The sequence below is a fragment of the Rhipicephalus microplus genome, chromosome 8 (genome assembly GCF_043290135.1).
Source record: "Rhipicephalus microplus isolate Deutch F79 chromosome 8, USDA_Rmic, whole genome shotgun sequence".
Lineage (NCBI taxonomy): Eukaryota > Metazoa > Arthropoda > Arachnida > Ixodida > Ixodidae > Rhipicephalus > Rhipicephalus microplus.
In genome coordinates, this window is record NC_134707.1 from 74,217,129 (window position 1) to 74,239,508 (window position 22,380).

Genomic DNA, 22,380 nt, shown 5'->3' on the forward strand with positions numbered 1-22,380 from the left:
CAATCTTTCGGGGGGAGGGGGAATCCTGTGACGTAAGAAGGCAGGGTTGGTTAGGAGAAGTAGATGAGGAAGAAGTGACAATAGAATAAACATGGCGATGAACCAGGCCACATCTCGCATTCATCATAGCGTCAGATATATGTACCATCATGTGTGTATCACTATGCATGCATAATAACTGAAATGATCACCATCATGATCATTTTATTCAGGGTAAGAGCTCAACAAATGAGCAACATAGGCTGACGCGTTGCCTGATGGTAGCGCAATGCATACTTCGCAGGCTCGTAAAACGAATAACTGTGGCGCACTCGGAACTTTGCTACTGTACCTAATGACTTTAAATAAATTCCCAAACAATTCTTGCTTGCATTGACAGTTCTTTCTTGAAGGCGGGCTTAGCTGTCCCCTGGCAAGCAAAACAAGGCTAACAGTTTAGAAGGCACGGTGGACCGACCCCGAATACGCTGTCATATTATATTTTTGGAGATGAAGTCCAAATGCCGTAAAATCATGTTGATGCGTTGCATAATTATGAAAGATTTGTCCACTCTGCCTGAGTTACAAGGCTGAGGTATCTTTCGAAATGCGACACCTAAAATATCAAGAATGTCAATATCAAGTAAATAGTTTTATCAGCTTTGCTTACATTCCTGCAAGGCAACGCATTATGCGCTGTTGTCGAAGGAGTGTTTTATAAAAAGAATCTCGGTAAGGACACTGTTTAGAAAGCCTGATAACTTGCGCATGGACAAATCAACTTTCAATACTGGTGTTCTCTGTTTCGCTTTGTGGTATTTAGATAATTTTTAATTGCGGAAGTTGATTATAAAAACGTAATTCACAGCAAACACAGGTTCGAGCAGTGTAACCAAGAAAAAGAAGACACACAAAGAGTGGACAGAGGAATGCCTGAACTAACATTTGCATTTTAATATTTATGCCTCTCCGTCCTTCATTGTCACTTATCTTCGTAAATATGGCTTTGAAGGTCCTATAAAAATGGATTTGAGAATCCCCGAGGACGCTTCAAAGATTGTTCTGAAATTCAATAAAGAGAGAAAACATTGTATATACAGTACGCTTTCATAGAGAATGACTCTCTGTCGTACATTTCAGAAAGAAAGAATTGAGACCTGACAAACAGACAAGTACCGACAAAGAGTAAACGTAGCACAAAATAATAAAATATATTTCAAAACAATAACGTCCTACCCAAGGAGAAGCCCTGATTCTATATTTAACAGGCGTGCCATTTCGTTACTGTGTTCCCAGTAGCATTTCAAATTCTTCTTCTCGTATGTCGTGTATAAATATGGGTACCTAAAAGCAGCCTTGATAATTTACGTGAACACAAAATTACTTCTGTGCTTCAGCCTGAGAACATTAACAAAGGAATCAGGGCTTTTCGCAAGTCAAACAGAATAAAAAGTTTGAACCCTTACACACTCATACGGGGTGCGCTAGGACACACGCAAAATGAATGGTTTGAATGTACGTACACGCACAAACACACTTGAACACACACATACGAAGTAAAAAGAAGATGTATATATATATATATATATATATATATATATATATATATATATATATATATATATATATACATGAAGGTATGGGATATGGCACAACGGGAGCGTTGTCAACAAGGATAAATATATTTATTTCCCAACAGTTTCGGGAGGGGTCCTTCATTCATCAGGGGATGAGTTATAGTGAGGGAATAGTTTTATATATATATATATATATATATATATATATATATATATATATATATATATATCACTTGTGATATGTAGTGCTACTTCTTACTTTGAAGTTTTAGCGAATCTTTGTGTATGATGTTCCCATGGGTCATGTTATTTGGTCATAGCATCTTGAAATGTCGTACACGTTATTATTATTGACAACTTACAATGATGCCAAGAGAAATATAGGGGATGTTATTACCAGTGATTGTAAGGTAAATTATAGGCAAGAAGCGTGGAAAAAATAAGATTTGGCACCCAAAGGTTCTGAACCTGCAACCTTCAAGCAGCGCGTCCGATCCTCCACCACAGAACTAGTGTGGTGGTAATCACTACGACACTTTACAAGGTACATATTTGCATTCCAATCAGGAACGCCATTCAGCGCTGTCTGTACCGGAAGTGGCGAGTGCTTGGACGCTTTATGCAAAGGTTGCAGGCACAGATTTAGTATTTGACAAGATATCTTCTTGTTCACTTTTTCGTCCTCATTTGTATTACAATAACGTGTAGTAACATTCACTACAATGCTCTTGGAATCATTGTCTGTCTGTTCTCCTTAAATATCGTGTCTAGTCAAAAAATTGAGCCCTCACCTAGTTATACTTTCCGTATATATTAACTGATCTGCCACATAGTTCATGAAATCAAGTAAGAGTTTATGATCATTTGTTATATAAGTGTATAGGCTAAAAATGAAAAGAGATCCCTACGCAGTGCTTAAAACTCATAGTAAGCAGTTCACACGTGAAAAAATGTCAAATAGTGAATTTGGTGCATGTCTCTACGAAATGCGTGAGGAAAGTGCGCTACCTTTGCACTTGATGTTGAAGATTTTTTTTTAAGTTTGATGCCTGTATATGTTAGGACACTTCTTCAAGACAGAAATTACCAAATGTTTTGGGCGGATATCTGAGCTCCTTCTATCATTGTGGTAAATGAGTATTCGGGCTACGTTTTTCACATTCAGGCCATGTGATTTATTTTATGAAGTCAGAAAAGCACTTACTGCATACGCAATCACAGGTACCCCTCTCGTTTTCGGTGCAAACGGTGGTTTGACCTTCGAGGCACTTTGCCCACACATTGCTGCAAGTACTTCCAGAGGCTGGAAACAAAAAAGAAACATGTCGCCCAAGAAAATATTTTTTCTCGACGGAACCAAATTTAGTCTATTCGCGATCCAACTGAGCGCTCGTCACTAAGCGGCCGCGCCTTGAAACGATGCTAAAAGGGTCAACCTTGGAAGAAGACATGTCACTACGTTGCGCGCGTTGAGGACCGGACGTACAGTTCCTTCATTTTTGTCATGCCGCATGCGCGAGTCCGAAGAAGAAGTTGTCTGCAAAGACCTTTGCAGTCTGCAGCAGTACCTTACATTGGGTTGAATGGTGTCAACGTATTGGTTTATCACCTTCTGATCGATGCAGACGATGTGCGATAGAGAGCGGCGCAAATGAGACACTTACGAGTCGGGAAAAAAAGGTGATGGACACCAAATTAGTTTATTCTAATAAATACGCTTGCGTCGTCTTCACCTTGCTCGGCGAGGAGAAGTTTATTAAGTTTGTGTGCATTCGTATGAATATTCGGGCTTCTTTGGAAAATTGGGTGCGCTGCGTGCGGGACTTTATGTTTTGCATATGCTTATTTTCTTCGTAAGTCATAGCGCTACCATTCTAAATTTAGGCCGCGGTAAACCTTCCCTCCCGAACACTCTTAATTACGCATGTGTGTATATATAGACGGATACAAACACGCGCAGGTCGCACGTGCGCGCATTTGCAGTATGTTCCTGCGTATATATCTCACGTCCGTGCATTCACAGCATACAGCATACGCAGTGTGCGTGCATATATCGGCTTTGAACAAAAACTACTGCTAACAAGAACAAGTGAGCATTCGGAAGCACACGACCTTAATAATTAGAAAACTATCAGCATGAATCGCCTAACGGAAAGAATGGAGCACTCCCATTGCAATCAAAACTACGATTTGCTTTATCTCAATGTTGTTACTACTCGCACCACCGCCTACGCTGTTGTGTAGTCGCAGAGGTGATGGACCGCCAAGGTTGTTCCGTAGTGCATTTCTCAGCTTGCGGCTGCTTCTGGGCAGAGCTGATAGACAAGCGGACAAGACGAGGGTGAGGTAAGTCAATGTTTACGTACAGCACAGAAATATAGGCGTTACGAATTCGGCACTGGGGCCGACAGCTTAGGGACTCGATCAGCTGAGATGTATTCTCTCTGACGCATACGTCGGCTACTGGTGACGCGCCGTTTGGCTGTTTTTATAGGCCCCAGGTGATTTCTAATGTCACCAACGTCCAATCAGAAGCGCCGCTGGCCGTGACGTCAGATTCATTCAGTCGGAAACCGCCGCTGGGTTGCACCCACGAACGAGAGATATTGCCAAGCATTGCGTAACACTCGCCAGACTGAATGGCGCCGCTTGCACCATCGAGCTGCTCTCAGGCCCATGGGTTGAGGGAGCTCGCCATGCGTTGCGTAAGACACTGACCTTGAAACAGATTACCTTTGCAGAGACAATGACGTTCGGCCTGGATTTCCAGGCGTAACGGCACCCCCGTCGCCAGACAATGCGCCGGGAAGACGAACTGCTTCCACGTGGCTCGGATGTCGGGCGCGCTCGTTTACCAGGTTTGCCTTCAGGGTCATGGGGAGTATTGAGCTCCAGGCTCAGTTCCGTGAAGGCATTCCATTCCTGAGGACGCATCGCAGCTCCAGTGGCTTGTCGCTAAAACTTGTATACAAGTTTCGCTCGTCTCTTCTGACGATTTTTGGTCTCAGCATTGTCGATGGTTCTGCCACACTCCAAGCATGGATCGAAAACAGACAGCACACGACACAAGCAAGTGCCCTCGGTTTCCCGACAGTACACCAAACAAAATATAATACATTATATACCTAGATACGTGTCTATCAAAACTTTGTTCCCTCTACTTTAAGAATCATATGTGGAACACGAGACTCTTAAATTGAGAACTCGAATTTTTACACGTACAAGAACATATCGAAATAGAATATAACATATAGTTCGGCCCTTGAGATCACTCAGGACGAGAGCGCTAAGCTAAGGCGGAACGAACACACGCTTTCCAGTCGCATTTATTTATGCTCGTAGCAAAGAGCTCCCAGTATCATTTCCAGAACAGAATGCATACGCTCTACCGAATCACATTGTGGATAAAGGATCGAGCTGGGCACTACTTTCATTCCACATTTCCCTAAAAAGGTAGAGGTAAGGCAGCTGGGGAAGACACTCGTATTGGATTTCAGAAGGTAATCTGACGGGTGCGATTGTACAGAGCAGAGTATCCACGACATGAGGAGAACTGAACTCCTTGAGTCGTATCGCTTCTGGAAATATGGTGCCTACAGAGAGGGCCGTCAGGATAAACCGACAACATTGCCTTGACGCTGGCAATAGCCCGACTATATCAGTTACTAAGCGCCGAAATCACATGGTGATAATTGGCTTAAGCTCCACGGGTGCCTTCCACTTCTCCGTGAATTGCCCCGCTCTATGACAAGTGCCGCCTGAGCGTACAATGTCTTCGATATCCGTCCAGTGTTTAAAAAAATAAAGCTGAAGGGGAACTCTAGCCTTGGTCTTGTTTATGCAGAGATTACCGGCCCACGCGTTTTCATGCGCCAGTTCCGATAGTTGGCGACGATACTTTTTTGGTACCAAGAACGTCTCATACTTGCGATATTTCACACTAGCGTAGCTTCGATACAGAAGCCCCGCCTTCTCAAAAAAGAACATTCTTTTTCTTTTTTTTCTCAAGTTTACGCTTTCCAACAGCGCTTTAATCGAGAGTTCCTCACGCTGCTCCCGAATGAGCGTTTCTCGATGAACCCTCGACAGCTCACTCAAACTTTCCGCTACAGGCGAGAGTATTGCACCCCTCTCGCTCTTACTCAATGGCGCCATCTCATCTCCTTCGTCGACAGAGAGAGCGCCAGTCACTTCGGCGACGGGCCACTAGAGTGAATGCTTGAGTAACTCATCTGGAGAAATTCCTGTCCGAGATTCCTTCAACTCGCCGCCAAGGTCACACAGATCAGCACTTTTGCAGGTGGTGTTTCACTACATTGAACGAGATCAAGTACCCGTCAAAGCTTCCGCGCTTGTAATCACGTGAGGGCCATGTACGCTAAGTTGGAGAAGAACGATTCACAATGCTTTTTGAGAAGATGCTCAGAGTTATTCGGGAAGCACGGCAGACACAGCCGCTTCGGTGCGAAGCTTACCAAATGGGCCTTTAATGACAACCGTAATGATTGGTAAGCAAGCACTCTGCTACTCGGCGACTGGCCCGATCCACGCGCATTCTCCTGTAAAGCCTTCCGGAGACAGAAACGAAGGATGAACAACAACCATGGTTGCCACTGAGTCTCGCAGTGCTCGACCCGTTTTCCCATTCACACTAATTTCCTGAAGATACGGCTCTAACAACCGCATATTCTTTACCGATTCTCAGATTGTTGCGAAAGGAAACTTTGCTTACAGTTTACCGTGATGTGACCTTCCGTTTTGGAGTTGTAGCAGATTAGCGGCTTCCGTTATTCAAACGGCTTCGTGTTATCAGTGCGTTTTTTAGGAACTTCACTCGATTGCTCCGCTTCCGTTTGTCCCTCTCCTACAGTGTCCTTTGTAAGAAACGGATCCTTTCCTGAGATTACGGTGCGGATTGGGTTTTCTTGGATCAGGTTTCATTGAAAGGCCCTCTTTTCTTTCATTCAATTCAACGCGCACTGCGCTACTATGCAACTTTCCGCGAGTATAATACTCCTCAACTAACTATGCTGCCTTGTTTAGCTGTACTTCGCCAAGCTTGTCCTGCAGCCAAAGTTTGACGTCATCCTCGATGCAGCAGTAGAAGTGTTCTAATGCAATGCATTTACCACCTTACAACAATCGTCATAGACATCTTCGCCCTTGAGCCATTTATTTAAATTGGCTTTAAGACGAAACGCGAAGCCAACTTTTGACTCATTCCCCTTTTTTGCTTACCGGAATCTTTGCCGGAAAGCCTCGGGTGACAACTTATAACGTCTCAAAAGCACTTCCTTCCCCTGTCATAGCTCTCGGATGCATCTTTCGACAAGCACGTTATCACGTCGCAAACTTCGCCGGGAAGTAGACCTAAAAAGCTTGCGCCCAAGGAGACCGCTTCAAAGCATTTCGCTCACAGACGTATTCAAACTTGACAAAATACTTCACCATGTTTTCGCCTACAACGAACGATGGCAGTTGGTCCCGAATTCTGTGACTGCTGACTTTAACCGTCGCAGCAGCTATGCGAGGCACCCGCGAACACTGCAGGATTGCTAATTACATTCTTTTCAAGTCGAGGCACTCCAGTCTCTCAGCGTCCTCAAACTCGCGACTTTCGCGCCTTCCTGCTTCTTCACGGCATGTTTTGATATCTGCTCAGACATCATCGACTTGCTCAGCCGTCACTCGTTTATCCTTCATGATCTCAAAGATTGCTTGCTTTCGTTTCACATGGCCTAAACTAAGGCCAAGTTCCTCACAAATTTCCATAAATTCCTTCAATTTAAGGTGCTCCATCGTTGACACTGCCCTCTTGCTGTTTGCCCCTGATAGGAGTCGACTAGCAAGATGCGCCAGCAATTTAACATTGCCGCGTTTACATCCTCCACATTAGCCTTATTTTCAAAGCGTTCGGACTTGCTTGAAACGATCAAAGCTCACTACGATGCTTCACACAGCCCTTCTCTGTACTACTAAAACCTGTGCTAGAGCAGTCTGGTGAACTGAGGGAACAACATTAGGCCCTCACCACATCGATGTAACTGACGCCAGCCGGTCCCGCAGCTGTCATGCACTGTTATGAAACTCCGCGGCGCCATGGTTCCAACTCCAACGCCTAAAACTCGCCGCTGCCAAGGTTACCAGCCGGGCCGACAGCGCAGTGGCTTGAAGAGCCGAGTTATCTACTCTCTGAAGCATACGTTGGCTGCTGGTGACGTGCCACTTGGCTGTTTTTATAGGCCCCGGGTGATTCTTTAAGTCACCAACGTTCAATAAGAAGTGCCGCTGGCCATGATGTGAGGTTCCTCCAGTCAGAAACCACCGCTGGGTTGCTTCCATGAACGAGAAATGTGGCCAAACATTTACTAAGACTCGCCAGTCTGGATGGCAGCGCTTGAATGATCGGACTGCAATTGGCGCCGTGGTTTAAGGGAGCTTGCCGTGCGTTGCGTAAGTCACACTTGCGCCGCCAGGCTCAGTCACTGGCTTTGACACTGATTGCCTTTGCAGAGGCAATGACGTTTGGTCTAGACTTCCTGGCGTAGAAAGGCACAGCTCAGGCGTAGCCCCATTCTGTGAATAAATGAACGCCATGCGTATTTATCTTTTGATGAGGTAACGGATCTCAGAGGGATACATGCTATCGGTAGCACGTGTCACAGGGTAGTTGCATCGAAAATTGTTCAGGCCTTGCCAGTAGCAGGGTAGCAACGCAGCGCAAAAGTACTAGCACCTTTGAAGGAGGCCTGCTACACGCAAGCATTTGCCGTCTTCAACCTCGGGCTCAATAGGCAGGTTCTTCAACTAGAAGTAAATCTGGTGCAATTTGTTGAAGAGGCTGAATATTTGAGTGCACAGTGTCACCATCCCCACGGATTCTCTAGCAAAATTCTTTATGTCAATGAGAATGAGGTGGTTGGCGGCCAGCACACTTTCACCTTTAATGAAGCTAGGCGATTCAACGCCACAATGTGAGAAATTTCAGCACAATCGCAAGCAAAAGTGCCTCATTGACGTTATTTAGCGTAGCCATCTTTGTTTTTTATCAGTGTTGCCAGCACATGGAGCGTTTTTCGGAGTTGCGAATAGTGAAAATTTTAAAGCAACGCGTTTTTGAAAGATTCCACGATGCAACTTTGTGAAAAGGTTGAACGAGTCAGAATGTAGTGCTTAGTTTTTAAAGACGCTAGTTTTCTTGGGGCACTTCGACGCAAAAAATAGGGTGGCTGTCTATCTCTCTGTATATTTGTCTGTCCGCCGTAACGATACACCAAACGGCTTCGAACAACACCTCAAACGGCTACTTCTATCCGCAGCACCGGCCAATATTGCTGAAGTTTAGGCGCTCATACTTGGTTAACTATCAATTAAAAAGCGAAAATTGCACATATCTGAGGACTCATAACAACACATTAAAGTGGGTCACTATACTTGGGAATGCATACAAAAATAATTCCAAGGTCCGCAGCGTTTATTATGTTGCGCTCACATTCCAAATCTATGCTTAAAAAGGCGAGTGTTTGCAATGCTTGCTAAGACGACATGATGGTGGCACCTGCCCATCGTTTTGCGTTCTACAACTTGTCGCCTCCGAGACAGGCGCGCATGCTTCCCTTCCTTTTTGATGATAACTACCGGAGAGCGCTCGTGTCTAACGTGCCCCGATGCACTCATTCGCTTTCGCTCCACGAATAGAGACACCCTAACGCCGCACCTCCAGTACACAATTCACCAACTTTCTTGTGCAGAACATCAAACAACCGTTTTGTTTACTCTCTCTAGACGCAAGAATATCGTCTTTCGACGACATTCGCAGTGAAACATGCAGATACCAGGCGAATTTTTATGTTTATATTGCTACCCGCTCTTGTCTGTGAATTGTGTCATTTTAACTTTGGATCTTTAACTTGTGGCTCGAGAAAAGTTCTATATAATGATTATGGTTTGTATTTTCATGACGAAAGCACGTGGCTTTTGTGACGCTAGCTTTTTGTATTAAGAAGAGCTGGGTTCTGGAGGGAAGGCAGTGCAATACTTTATTTCTTGAGGCGCAAAGTAGCCTAAACAACTAAAATATAAAGGTAAGTGTCATTAAATACAAATTCTGAATCATACGCTACGTCACAAGCAGTAATCAAAGTCACTGCATATGCACAAATTTGTACGTTTGTTCAACAAAGTAAATGTTCTAGCACAAAATGTCCCACATAAACGAGACGCAGTAAGTGAAAACACGCTGGCTTCCTATATAGAAAAAAATTATCTGAAAAATCAACATCATTCAAAGAACTGCGCATTATTCGAGAAATCATTTATTTGTCTGAACTGACAAAGAGAAACGCGGTACTAAAATAATGAATATATCATTTTAGAAGAAAATCGTGAGTGAGTCACTGACACCTTCCGCAGTGTTCATACAGCAAAATGAGTAAAATATAGCTTGTTTTGTAACTATGTTAAAAGCAAATCTGGAAGCCAGCTAGATCTATGAAGCTATTGAACAGATGAAGCGGTGAATGCCCCACCTGCAGCTATTCCTCAAGCATCCACGAGAGCCGCTCTGGGAAGTACTGGCCTAGAGTTACTCTATATGCTCTCTTTAGGTAGCAGAGTTGCGCCACGGATAGAACTCGCCGCTCACGCCCCCATTCTCTCATTGCGTTCATGTGCACTAAGAGCGTCCGTTTTATGGAAAGACAACTTTACGGCGGTGCGTTGCTAAGCGTTGCCGATGCGCGAGCTCAGTTTTGTTTTTTTTTATTGTTAGTCGAATGAACGCCGAACAAAATATAATGAAATTTGTCGTAGAATAAACGGTTACCTTTATGAACACAAGTGGTACAACCCAAGAGGAAGCAGGATGTGCGTTACACAACTGGCAACGTTGTGCAGTTCTGTAATTCACACCAGTAGCCATGGCACATCCCGTGTCGTACAACGTAGTTCGTTCAGTTATAACTGGTCCTCTTCCCAGAATGTGTTTTGTTCGTGCTGTGACACATTGAACGCGCTTCTTGCTAAATACTGTCAGTGACCACAGGGGGTTGACGTTGTGACGAGTGACACTGTAGCGGAAGCTGCTCAGCACCACCGCATTCTTTTCTATCCCGTCTGCAGCCGGCCGTCGACAGCGCGCCTACGCGCGGCGCCTCCTCCTCCGTGTTCGGTGAACAACGTGTTGTCGGGGCCGGCTCCGGGGATTAGAACCGGCGGCATGCTACGTCTGCTCACTCGGGGGCCCCCTTTTCCTCTTTCTTGTAGAAGAACGCGGGGGTGCCTCCTTCACTGCCTCGTCGAGGGGAGCTCTCGTCACTCGCACGGAGTGGAAATAAACAGTCTTGCCCCGCAACTCCAAACCAGCTTCGCGTCTTCTTTCTCGCTGCCTCCGGCAGCCGACATTCCCGGCCGCTACAAAATTGGTGACCCGAACGCTTCAACGAACACGCCGCGATGAGCTCCGACGACAACGCTGCTGCCTCCACGCCTGCGGTCATCGCCACAGAACTGAAGCTACCAAATGTTTGGCCGAAAAATCCAAGAGTTTGGTTCAGCCAAGTGGAGGCCCGTTTTCAACTCCGGCACATCACCTCGCAGTCGACAAAATACCTTCACGTCGTCGCAGCCCTGCCCCCCGAAATCGCCGACGCTATCGACGACATTTTGGTTTCACCCCCCCCCCCCCGCGCAAGAAGAATATGACACCCTCAAAAAGACGGTGCTCGACCGCCTCGAGGCGCCTGAAGAAAGCAGACTGCAGCAGCTCTTGTGTCGCGAAGAGCTGGGCGACCAACGACCTTCCCAACTGCTGCACCGTATGCGGCAACTACTCGGTGTGCACGCGCGTCAGGACGGCCAGCTCCCACTTCTTCGTGAACTTTTCCTGCAACGGCTCCCCCAGTCGGTGAGCGTGGTTCTCGCGGGTTCAAATGAGACGTCCCTTGATCAACTAGCGCAACTTGCCGATCGGATCACGGAATACTCAACTCCAACCTTTGCGCCCATAGCTGCTGCAAGAACACATGAGCAACCAGATCGACTGTCGCGCCTCGAGGAGAAACTGCAACACCTTACCGAGACTATGCATAAACTTGTGCTATCTGGCGCTCCCCAACAGGACGAGCAACGACGCAACCGATCCCCTTCAAGACACCCAAGCTCTTCTCAGAGAAGCCATGCACGAGATACACAGGACGGAGTTTGCTGGTACCACCGTCGTTTCCGCACGGGTGCTAGCCGCTGCACTCAACCTTGCTCGTTTCCGGGAAACGCTCCGGCCAGTCGTTAACGGCGGCTTACGACATCGGCCCTCCACCCAGCCGCCTGTTTTTCGTAGTCGACCGCGTAAGCAACTCGCGCATGCTAGTCGACGCGGGAGCCGAAATCTCTATTGTCCCGGCAACCCCCGAGGATCGCCGACGTAGCAAGAACACATCGTCGCTGCAGGCAGTGAACAACACTGCCATCGCTACGTACTGCTTCGGCTCGCTGACAATAGACGTAGGACTCAGGAGCCTGTTTCGCCGGGTCTTCGTGGTGGCGGATGTTAATTTCGCCATACTCGGAGCAGATTTTCTCAGCCACTTCAACCTGGATGTGAGCGTACGTGACCGTTGCCTCAAGGATAACAACACATCCCTCAAAGTACGTGGTTTGGAGTCAAACATCTGCTCATCTGGAATCTGCGCCTTCCAGCCAGTATCAGCCTACCACCACGTCCTGGCCGAATTCCCCTCGCTCACCAAGCCCCGCAACACGGAACAGCCGGTGAAACATAACGTGACTCACCACATCGTCACCACCGGGCCGCCAGTCACCGCACGGCCACGACGGCTGTCCAGCAAAAGGCTTCAAGCTGCACGCAGGGAGTTAGAGCACATGCTGCAGCTGGGAATTGTTCGCCCTTCGTCTAGCAACCATTCATCGCCGCTACACATGGTGCCTAAGGACGACGATTGGCGCCCGTGTGGTGATTACAGAGCCTTGAACGCATCGACAACGCCAGACCAGTATCCTCTGCCACACATTCACGATTTCAGCGCGCGGCTGGCAGGTACGAAAATATACAGCAAGATCGACCTTGTAGAGGCATACTACCAAATCCCCGTCGAACTGCAGGACATACCAAAAACAGCCATAACAACTCCGTTCGGCCTGTTTGAGTTTATCCGCATGCCCTACGGCTTGAAAAATGCCGCACAGAGCTTTCAAAGGTTGATGGATGAAGTCACCCGGGGTCTTCCTTTCATCTTTGTCTACCTGGATGACATTTTGGTGGCCAGCAGAACGCCTGCGGAGCACGAAGAGCACCTCCGCCAGCTCTTTCAGCGTTTGGATGAGCACGGTCTGGTGTTGAAACCTCAAAAGTGCGTGTTTGGAGTAGAGGCGCTCAACTTCCTCGGCCACCACATCAATGCTGAAGGCATTATGCCATTGGAATCGAGGGTGAAATCCGTCAAGAAGTCTCCAGCTGCAACATCTTTTTGCAAGCTGAGGGAGTTCCTCGGGCTCTTAAACTTCCACCGGCGCTTCATTGCGTCTTGTGCTCGAGTGCTCCAGCCATTGACCGACCTGCTGCGCCGAGACGACCAAAAGGCACCAGAATTTTGTTGGTCTGACGAACACCAGAACGCTTTCCAGAAAGCTAAGGACGAGCTAGCCGCGGCTACCCTCCTCATTCATCCACGGCCTGAAGCTCCTACACGCTTCATGGTGGACGCTTCCTCCACATCGGTCGGAGCAGTGCTGCAGCAACAGGAGGGCGCCCAGTGGAAGCCACTGGGCTTCTTTTCGAAACGTCTGAAGCCTGCAGAAGCACGATACAGCACTTTTGGAAGGAAGATGCTCGCAATCTATTGTTCCATTGAGCATTTCCGCTACTTCCTCGAAGGCCGTGAGTTCTACATCTTGACAGACCACAAGCCCCTCACCTACGTATTCAAAAACAACAGCTCCTCCTACTCAGAACGAGAGATCCGTTAGCTCTCATTCATCTCCGAGTTTTCTACAGACATCCGCCACGTTCCCGGGGTCGAAAACGAAGCAGCTGACGCCTTGTCTCGCGTCAACGCTTCCGGCACAGAAGTTCTCGACTTCGAAGCTATGGCCGCAGCTCAGCGGGACGACCCCGAGCTGACAAGACTGAAGGGAGGGGGATCTTCACTCGTGCTCTCGGAGGTTGCACTTCATTACGTCCAAAGCACGATTACCTGTGATACCTCCCAGGCAGCCCCACGACCTTTCGTCCCACCGAACTTTCGCCGAGTGGTATTCAACACTTTCCACTCCATCAGCCACCCAGGTGTCCGCGCCACCCAGCGGCTGATAACGCAACGCTTCGTTTGGCCCGGAGTCAACGCGGACGTGCGACGATGGGCTCGGACATGTGAAACGTGTCAGCAAGTGAAAGTGACACGCCACAATCGGGCTGCACTAGAGGAATTTCGGACTCCTGAGTCGCGGTTTGACCACGTTCACCTCGACCTTGTGGGACCACTACCACCCTGCCAAGGATTTAGGTACCTGCTCACATGCATCGACAGGTACAGCCGGTGGCCCGAAGCTATACCATTTGCGAACATATCAGCTGAGACCGTCGCGCAGGCCTTCATTCAAACATGGGTGTCCCGTTTTGGCTGCCCCGCCCGCATAACAACTGACCGGGGACGGCAATTCCAGAGCAACCTCTTTTCCGCACTTTCAACGCTCCTCGGCACGAAGCTGCAGCATACAACCGCCTACCACCCCGCCAGCAACCGAATGGTTGAGCGCTTCCACCGGCAACTCAAAGCCGCACTGGCAGCGAAACTCGACCGCCAGCACTGGGTGGAGAAGCGCCCGCTAGTTCTTCTTGGCCTACGCTCAACGGTGAAGGAAGACCTCGGCTTCAGCGCAGCGGAAATGGTCTACGGCTCAACAGTGCGCCTCCCGGGAGAATTATTCTCCGACCAGACACCTTCCGCCCCAACAGCCTCCGATCACATCGAGAAGCTGCGCGCATGGCTCGCGCAACTCAGGCCAACAGCACCTCGCATCGCCCGCAACAGGAAAGTTTTCACTTTTCCTGACATGGACTCTGCTACCCGTGTGTTCATGCGACACGACGCAACGAAGCCGCCCCTTACTCCGCCGTACGATGGCGCATTCAAAGTTTTGGGACGTACTAACAAAACCATCGCAATCGACGTGCTGGGGAAACGAGAAGTCGTCACCGTTGACCGCGCCAAGCCTGCTCATATTGAGGTTTCCATTCAAGCAGCCTCTTACGTACGATTTCAGTGTTAACCATTGGACTGTGACCTTTCACTACTCAGCCCGTAACTGCTGTCCTTCTTTAAAAGCTCCGCAATCTAGGGGAGGAGCCTTTGTAGCGGAAGCTGCTCAGCACCACCGCATTCTTTTCTATCCCGTCTGCAGCCAGCCGTCGACAGCGCGCCTAAGCGCGGCGCCAGCGCATCCTCCTCCGTGTTCGGGGAACAACGTGTTGTCGGGGCCGGCTCCGGGGATTAGCACCGGCGGCATGCTACGTCTGCTCGCTCGGGGGCCCCCTTTTCCTCTCTCTTGTAGAAGAACACGGGGGTGCCTCCTTCTCTCCCTCGTCGAGGGGAGCTCTCGTCACTCGCACGGAGTGGAAATAAACAGTCTTGCCCTGAAACTCCAAACCAGCTTCACGTCTCCTTTCTCGCTGCCTCCGGCAGCCGACATTCCCGGCCGCTACAACACCATAGGTTTGTGCACACGCAAGGAAAAACCATGGCCAGACTGGTACGAACACTTTACTACTCTGCAGCACTGCGATGACGTTTTTTTTAAATGCGCAGCAATTCTTAGCCATCTTCGGTGACTTTGAGAGTATCTATCTATCTATCTATCCATCTATCTATCTATCTATCCATCTATCTATCTAGCCGGTTATGACCTTTAGCTCTCCTGGCTGTTTCGTTCATAGTATCAATACCAAATTTGGTATGGCATAACATGACTGTATGACATGCATAATTGACTAGTCATAATATGTCTCATGATTTGTTTGTCATAAATGTCATGATTTATATATCTTGGTCTTGCTGCTCTTGCAATGGTTTCCTCCACATGACATGATGCAGAAGTAGTATGGTATGACATGATTGCATGGCGAACACAAGCGACAGACCCTAACATGAAAATCATGACATGCCTGTCATGTAACAACATCACTACATTCAACGCTCATAATGCACTCGCCGCCTTTTCGCTATAGCGTCCCAGATACAAAATTAAGTAATACGGTACGTGAATAGATGACGAAGGTATGTGACAGGTGCAAATATGATAATCATGAGGTGCGTGTCATCTAACAACATGACTACATGCTACGCTCATGATGCGCTCACGGCCGTTTCCCTAGCTTCACATATGCCAAATGTGGTATTACGTGAGGTCAATGAAAGACGAAGGTATGTGACTGGTGCAAGCATGATAATCATGAGATGCGTGTCATATAAGAACATGTCTACATGCCACAGTCAAGGCACCAGTACATTTCAGCGTGGCGCGGTGCGCGTGCTCGTCGGCGCTCATTTCGTCGCATCACGCCGGCGTTGCCACGCCAGGCACTGCTTTTGCCGTATACTCGCAGGCACGCGCGCAGTGCTGCGTCGCTTTGACGCGTGCACATTTCAGCGCATCCGTCGTCCGTTCGTCACGAAAAGAGTGAGCCGCAGTGTTGTCTGGGTAACACCATGGCGCAAAATGCAGCATGTCGTATTTCGCACAGGCTGCCGTCAGGCCGCGCTGACGGACGCTGGCCGCGCCGGTCACGCCTGGCGTCAGACTAAAGAGTGCTTGCGTTTGGCTCACGTAGCGTCGCAGTGCCCAGCGTGCGCACGTGTCAACGCTACACTGGAGTATATTGGGCTTTTTATGATGCACTTGCGGCCGTTTTGCCAGCTCCACATATACCAAATTTTTTGTTACCTGAATTCAATAAATGACGAAATATATCACTGATGCAAACTTCATAATCCCGACAAGCGTGTCATATAGGAACGTGACAACATCCCACGCTCATAGCGTGTTCGCGACCGTTTCGCTAGCTCCATATATAGTAAATTTGGAATCACGTTATGTGAATAGATGACGAAAGTAAACGACACATCCAAACATGATCATCGTGACACGGAAGTCATATACGGCATCATTTACCACCACCTCGTAATGTTGTGCTCATTTCAAAGTGACATATCGGCGTTTCTCATTTGTGCTTCGCATACCATCGATACCCAATGTACGTGGAATCTGCCATTTTTTTAATTGTGCACATTTCGACACTCATGATGCCAGGTGCTTCTGGTGCGGTGCACGGATACTCATGAAAAGTGAGAGTTCTCCTGGTAAGCAGTTCTAAAACAGCGCATTTTGGCTTCTTTATGCCACGTTCCGGTCAACTGGTCAAGCGAGAAATGTTTCTGAAGGTACGTCGATTTCGCACTCCAGCTGCTATATGTGCACAAGTATTTGTAACAACTTGCATGCACTAGACGCGCATTAGACACGCTCCAGGCGTTTCCAATAAAACCTACAAATAAACTCGCTTCGTAGATCCACGTCGACATAACTCGACGGAGTTGCACGAGAGCATTCGCCTGAAAGGTTTCATGCCACACTTCACGGCGCGCTTAATCTCGGATAGCACGAGGTAAGTGGAAGAAAGCGAAACCATTTTCTGTTTTACGGCAACGAAATATTGCTGAAAACTTCGGATGTTGCATTGAATGAGCATCGCGAGAACAATTTTGACTTGGCACACACTGAACGCTCCTCCTCTTCAGTTTATGTCCTGGCTACGATTTCGTTTTTGGTCATGGCGAGGATCCGGTTGGAGCTCTATGCGAACGCGCGCCCGCTTTCAACCTTTTGTGTAAAGATAAATAAGACCACCAGCCAATTTCAAGATCCCGTGCAAAGAATGCACCGAATACAGAGAGAGGGAGGGTGTTAATAGGGGAAAAGAGAAAACAAATGGCAGCATATCCATGGAGTGAATGATGGATAGGGGAGCGAAGCATCCGTCCGTCCATTCGTTCTTGCTTCCGTTCATCCATGCTTGCGTCTGTGTGGCCGCCCGCGCGTCCATCCGTCCGTCTACCACCTCAGTGACTGGCGTGTATAGTGGTGTGCTGCCTTAGCGGCAGCGTCCTTCTCTTCGTTGCCAGCTATCCTAACGTGCGAGGGAAGCCAGTGGAGGGACAGGCGCACACCACTATTTTTGATGGCTGTCAATTTGGCGTGCAGCAAGACCACAATCATGCCTGCTTGACCTGGTTGTAGCCGTGCTTGTAGGGCTGATCGGGAGTCGCACAAAATTTACAGGCAGCCGGGGTAAGGTGGCAGCGAGGGTGTCGGCAGTCAAGTGACGGCCGGCCAATCCAGCTGCAGTGGGCCTAGCGAGAAAGGAAAGTCGGCACCGGAAGATTGTACCTTTCAATTGTATAACGCAAGCATTCGTGGCTGAACGGAGCTGTCCCGAACAAACCCGTCCGTGAACACAAGGTGCTGCCCCCTAAGCCTGCCCTGAAGTTTCGCCACGGCTGCATCGTGTAGCTCGTACGTCGTTGAGCGTCTTTTACTGAGGTTGCCCAATCCTATATTTACGTCCAGAGACTGCTGATGTGGTGGAGGGGGCTGGATAGGAGTGGTAGGATTGGGGACCAGCTTTTCATAAAGAGCGCAGATCTGTGCCATCCGTGAAGCTGGTCGGCTCCGCAGTCTCCGAATGGGGGCAGTGCCCCCTGCTGCCCTGTGTAGGCGATCCAAATGATGTAGTGCCTGTCGTAGCATCAAGAGTGACAGGGTTAAGGTCCGGGCTTCCCCCAGTATTGCAGCTATGGGTGACTGACGGGGAAGTCCCATGAAGCACCGAATTGCCATGCGGTGTTGTCGCTCCAGCTGCTACTTGTGGTGTGGCACCCACAGCACCAAGGGTAGTGTCTAAGTTCGCACTACCATTGCAGACCCTCCATAGAGCCTTAAGGCCAGGCGCGAGGTACTCCTTTGGTCCCTGCTGAGCAGCTTTCTTAAGGCAGTCTCGATCCTTGTGGCATGAAGGCGGCGAATTTAACGGTCGGTATCCAGGTAAGGCGGTGGTCTCTCCTTAGCCCCAGGTACGTCACTGCCTCGCTCCGTTGGATCGGTTGATCACGTAGTACAAGCTTTCGGATAGCGCTCCATGCAACGGCTCTGGGGTGAACTAGCAGGGGGCGACACGTTCAGGCTAATTGTCTTGAAGAATGAGGCAACAGAATCCAAGGCTGCAGAGAACGCCGTATTGCCGTGAAGTTCTGTCTATGCCTCTTAACCTACAGTGCCACATCGTCTGCATACACGGAGCACTGCATGGAGTTGTGCTTGCCAACGGTCATCGCAGTCGGCAGCCCCGCTAACACCAGGTTGAACAAAAAGGGGTTCAGGACAGAACCTTGTGGAACGCCTGCTGTCATCAGCCGTGGACGCTGGGCGCGCGTTGTACTCTGACCCCGAGGGTGCGTCCTGCTATAAAGGCACTGATGAAGGTAGGTAGGCAGCCCACAATGTCAAGTGTATATAAAGCACTCTCTATCGCTGTATGAAGAAGGCTGTCAAAAACGCTCTGGACATCCAGCAGGACGAAGAGGGCGACTTCGCCATTGCTTCTGCACTCCTCCAAGGTGGAGACGGCTTCCGCGATCTACTCTGCTGTGTATCAGTGGCGTCGTAAGGCCGTCTGCTGTTCTGGTAGAAAATCCTTTTCCCCCACAATCCAATTTAGGCGTGCTTGTGCTATGTCTTCCATGAGCTTGCAGGCAGCAGAGGTAAGAGAGAGGGCCTGTAGGACACAATGCTGGCATAAGGGTGGCGAGGTTTCCGGATCGGCACTACAACAGCGGCCCGCAAGCCCTCAGAAAGGGTGCCACTCTGCCAGATTTTATTAAAATCCTCAACAGGCGTCATCGTGAGGCGACATACAGGTTGCTCAGCATCCGGTATGTGATGCCATCGGCACCAGGGGAACAGTAGGGCTTGGTTCTGGCTAGAAGAACATTCAGTTTGTGTTGCAAAATGTGCTCCTTACGCAAAGATTCAATCTGGTTGGCTGTCAAGACAGGGTGGTGACCTTGCCATGGCTTTGGAGCAGGCGTGGTGGTGAGGGCTGCAGGATTGGCTGGTGGGAGTTCTGTGAAGCGATTGGCCGGTCGCTCTGCCAGTTTTCACTAATGCCCAAGTGAATGGCCACCGCAATGACGGGTTGCCGCCCATTGGCCCAGTGACGAGGAATCGTAGAAGGTGGCATGTTTTTGCGCCCCTTCTTGCCTGACTCAGAGAGTGGCAGATTGTCGCCTGTGATCGTTAGCATGTCGCCGACATACCGCATCCACATGATTGAAGAGTGTACGGTGTTCTGGGTCATGGGCCTATAGGTACCTTCTCTCAGCTAGGCACCTCGCAGCCCATAAGTTCATGTGATGGATGTCTGGCACACGATATTGCTCTGGCAGCTTGGTCTGGATGGTTTCCACCTGCACTGCCGCTGCTACTACATGCAGGAAATCCTGATTCTGCTCGGATGACCATTCCCTGAATGTGCTGTCCTTCGAAGCTGCCTGCGAAAAGCCCGCCAATCGACTGTACTACACAACCTTCTCCTGAGGATCTTTCCGCCCACAGGTGAGATGATGATCGGCAGGTGGTCTGAACCCCAGGAGTAAAGCTCCGTTGCCCTATCATACCGGTCTCCTTTTCTGGTCTCCTTTACTGGGTGACGTCGATGGTGGAGCATGACGGTCCTGCTGTTCTGCGGAAGAAAGTAAAAGATTTCGTGTTCAAGACTTCTAGGCATAGTTGATGGATAACGTCCACGAGATCTCTTCCACGAGAAGAATAATTGCTTCCCCCCCATGGTATGATGAGCATTCGTGTCCCCACATATTGCCACAAAGACTATGAGGCAGTCTCTTCCAAATCTAACCATGAGCTGTAGTAGCATTGTGGCATCCCACCGCTGTTCAAGTCGTGCATACATGGAGGACACTGTCGTGCCCACACCGCGAAGCCGCACGATCATTGCACAACACTTAAGATTCTCTCCAGTGACATCAGCCACGTTTATGTGCGCATGTCGTAGTTCTCGTCTCGCTTACACTGCACAACGTGGTCGACCCTGAAGACGTGTACTCGCCATGCACGGTACGTCCTTGCACGTGTCTAGAGTACACGACTTGACATTTTGGTAGCCGATGTATTCGGGAAGTCGCAAGTTGGTCGCTGCTACGTACGCTTCCTGCAAAGCAAGCATATCAAGCTCACTCTACAGGAAATGTGTGGAGAGGTCTGCATACCGCCGCTGCAACGAGTGTGTGTTCCACTGAAGCACACATGGGCGCAGCGGCGGTTGCCTGTAACATGCTGAAGGGTGTCAGCCATGGTGGCTGCTATGAAAGTGCACGCCAACAGCCTGAAGGCAGATGAACCGCAGTTGGTTTTTAGGAGGCAGCTGGTGCGCAAACGCTCTTAACTGGAGCTTCAGGGTTGCATTTTCCTGGTCCATGTGGGGCTGGGATGGTAACTTCATGGGTGGACGAGGCTTGGTAGAGCCCGGGTGCTTGAGACCAGCCGGCAGGCTACAGTGTTGTGCGCCTGACTGGCCAGGATGAGTCAGACTGACCGCCATCTTGGATGGTGCTCCCACTGCGGCAGCGTAGCTCTTTCCTGTAGGCTGCTTGAGCTGAGGACCGTCAGTACCACTTGGGCTTGCCCGCACGACTGCTTGAGCCTTGCGGTTAGGCAGGTAGGTGGAAGCTGGTGCCTTGATGGTGGCCAGGAGCCGCTCTCTTAGCCAGATCTGACAGACTGCGGAATCAGCTTATTGTGGCCTGCCGCAGTGCAAGCATTTTAATTTGTTGATAAAGTTGGCGGGCTTTCTATGGTGGCCACCACACCACAGGCACCACTCTGGTCCTCAACAAGCGGCGGCGATATGTCCATTGCTACAACACCACATGCCTTGAAGCGGGCGAGGTCGGGATGGCCTCACTTCGACACCATACGAAAAGGGCATACCCGGGTTGGAGGCATGGTAGAGGCGAACAAGAGGACTGGTGATGTCCCTTGTCTCGTGGCTGCAATCACTGGCCCCTCGGACGTCACGGCTGCCGGGAGGGCATCGTCGGTATAGTCGCCATCGACGCCTTGTACCACACCACTGCTTTGTGAACGGTCAACAGAAAGGCAGGCAGTCACGCGTATTCCTGCAAGCTCCGATGTTGCTAGAAGGTGATCCATCTATTCTGGTGTAGATGCATGTGCAGCCACGATGTTCTTTTTTGTGTTTACTCGCACCTCCTTGACTCCGGGCAGCGCAGAGAGAGCTTGCGCAATGGCAAGACGGGAGGTGCAGTGAAAGGAAGCGCCGGCGTTTGCCGGTCGGAAAAGAACAGTGCCTGAGTCTAGCGACGATGATGGCGAGGTCAGCATGGTGTCTTCAGCGGCACGCACCCCTGCAGGATTGTTCTGAGTCGCTGTGGGTACATTGGCAGGCCCGGGGACAACGTGGGTAGGCATAGCCATAGGTGCAGTGGCAGGATGGGGGGCCAGTGTGGGAAGCGGGTCCCTGAGATGTCGAGGCAAGCTGTCGGCACTTCTTTGATTTGGAGAGAATGATCTTCAACTCAGACTCGTTGGTTCCGTCAGTTTCGTGAGTGATGGAGTCTTCATGGGCAACCGCATTTTTCGACGGTGTGTTAGCGCCGTGACCGTGGCACGTTCAGTCGCTACGGCGTACATCTTCCAAGAGACATCCTCATCGTCACTG

General features: G+C 49.4%; 1 long non-coding RNA gene across 2 annotated transcripts in view; it reads right to left on the bottom strand.

Moving 5' to 3' along the window:
- Positions 1-909: 909 nt before the first annotated feature.
- Positions 910-22,380, bottom strand: part of LOC142768611 (uncharacterized) — a 79,611-nt gene continuing 58,140 nt past the window's right edge. For both annotated transcript variants that reach the window (XR_012885359.1, XR_012885358.1), the window contains exons 5-6: positions 2,761-2,859; positions 910-1,041 (exon numbers count right to left, since the gene is read on the bottom strand). This is a non-coding gene — a long non-coding RNA (uncharacterized LOC142768611). The remainder of the gene's footprint in view (positions 1,042-2,760; positions 2,860-22,380) is intronic.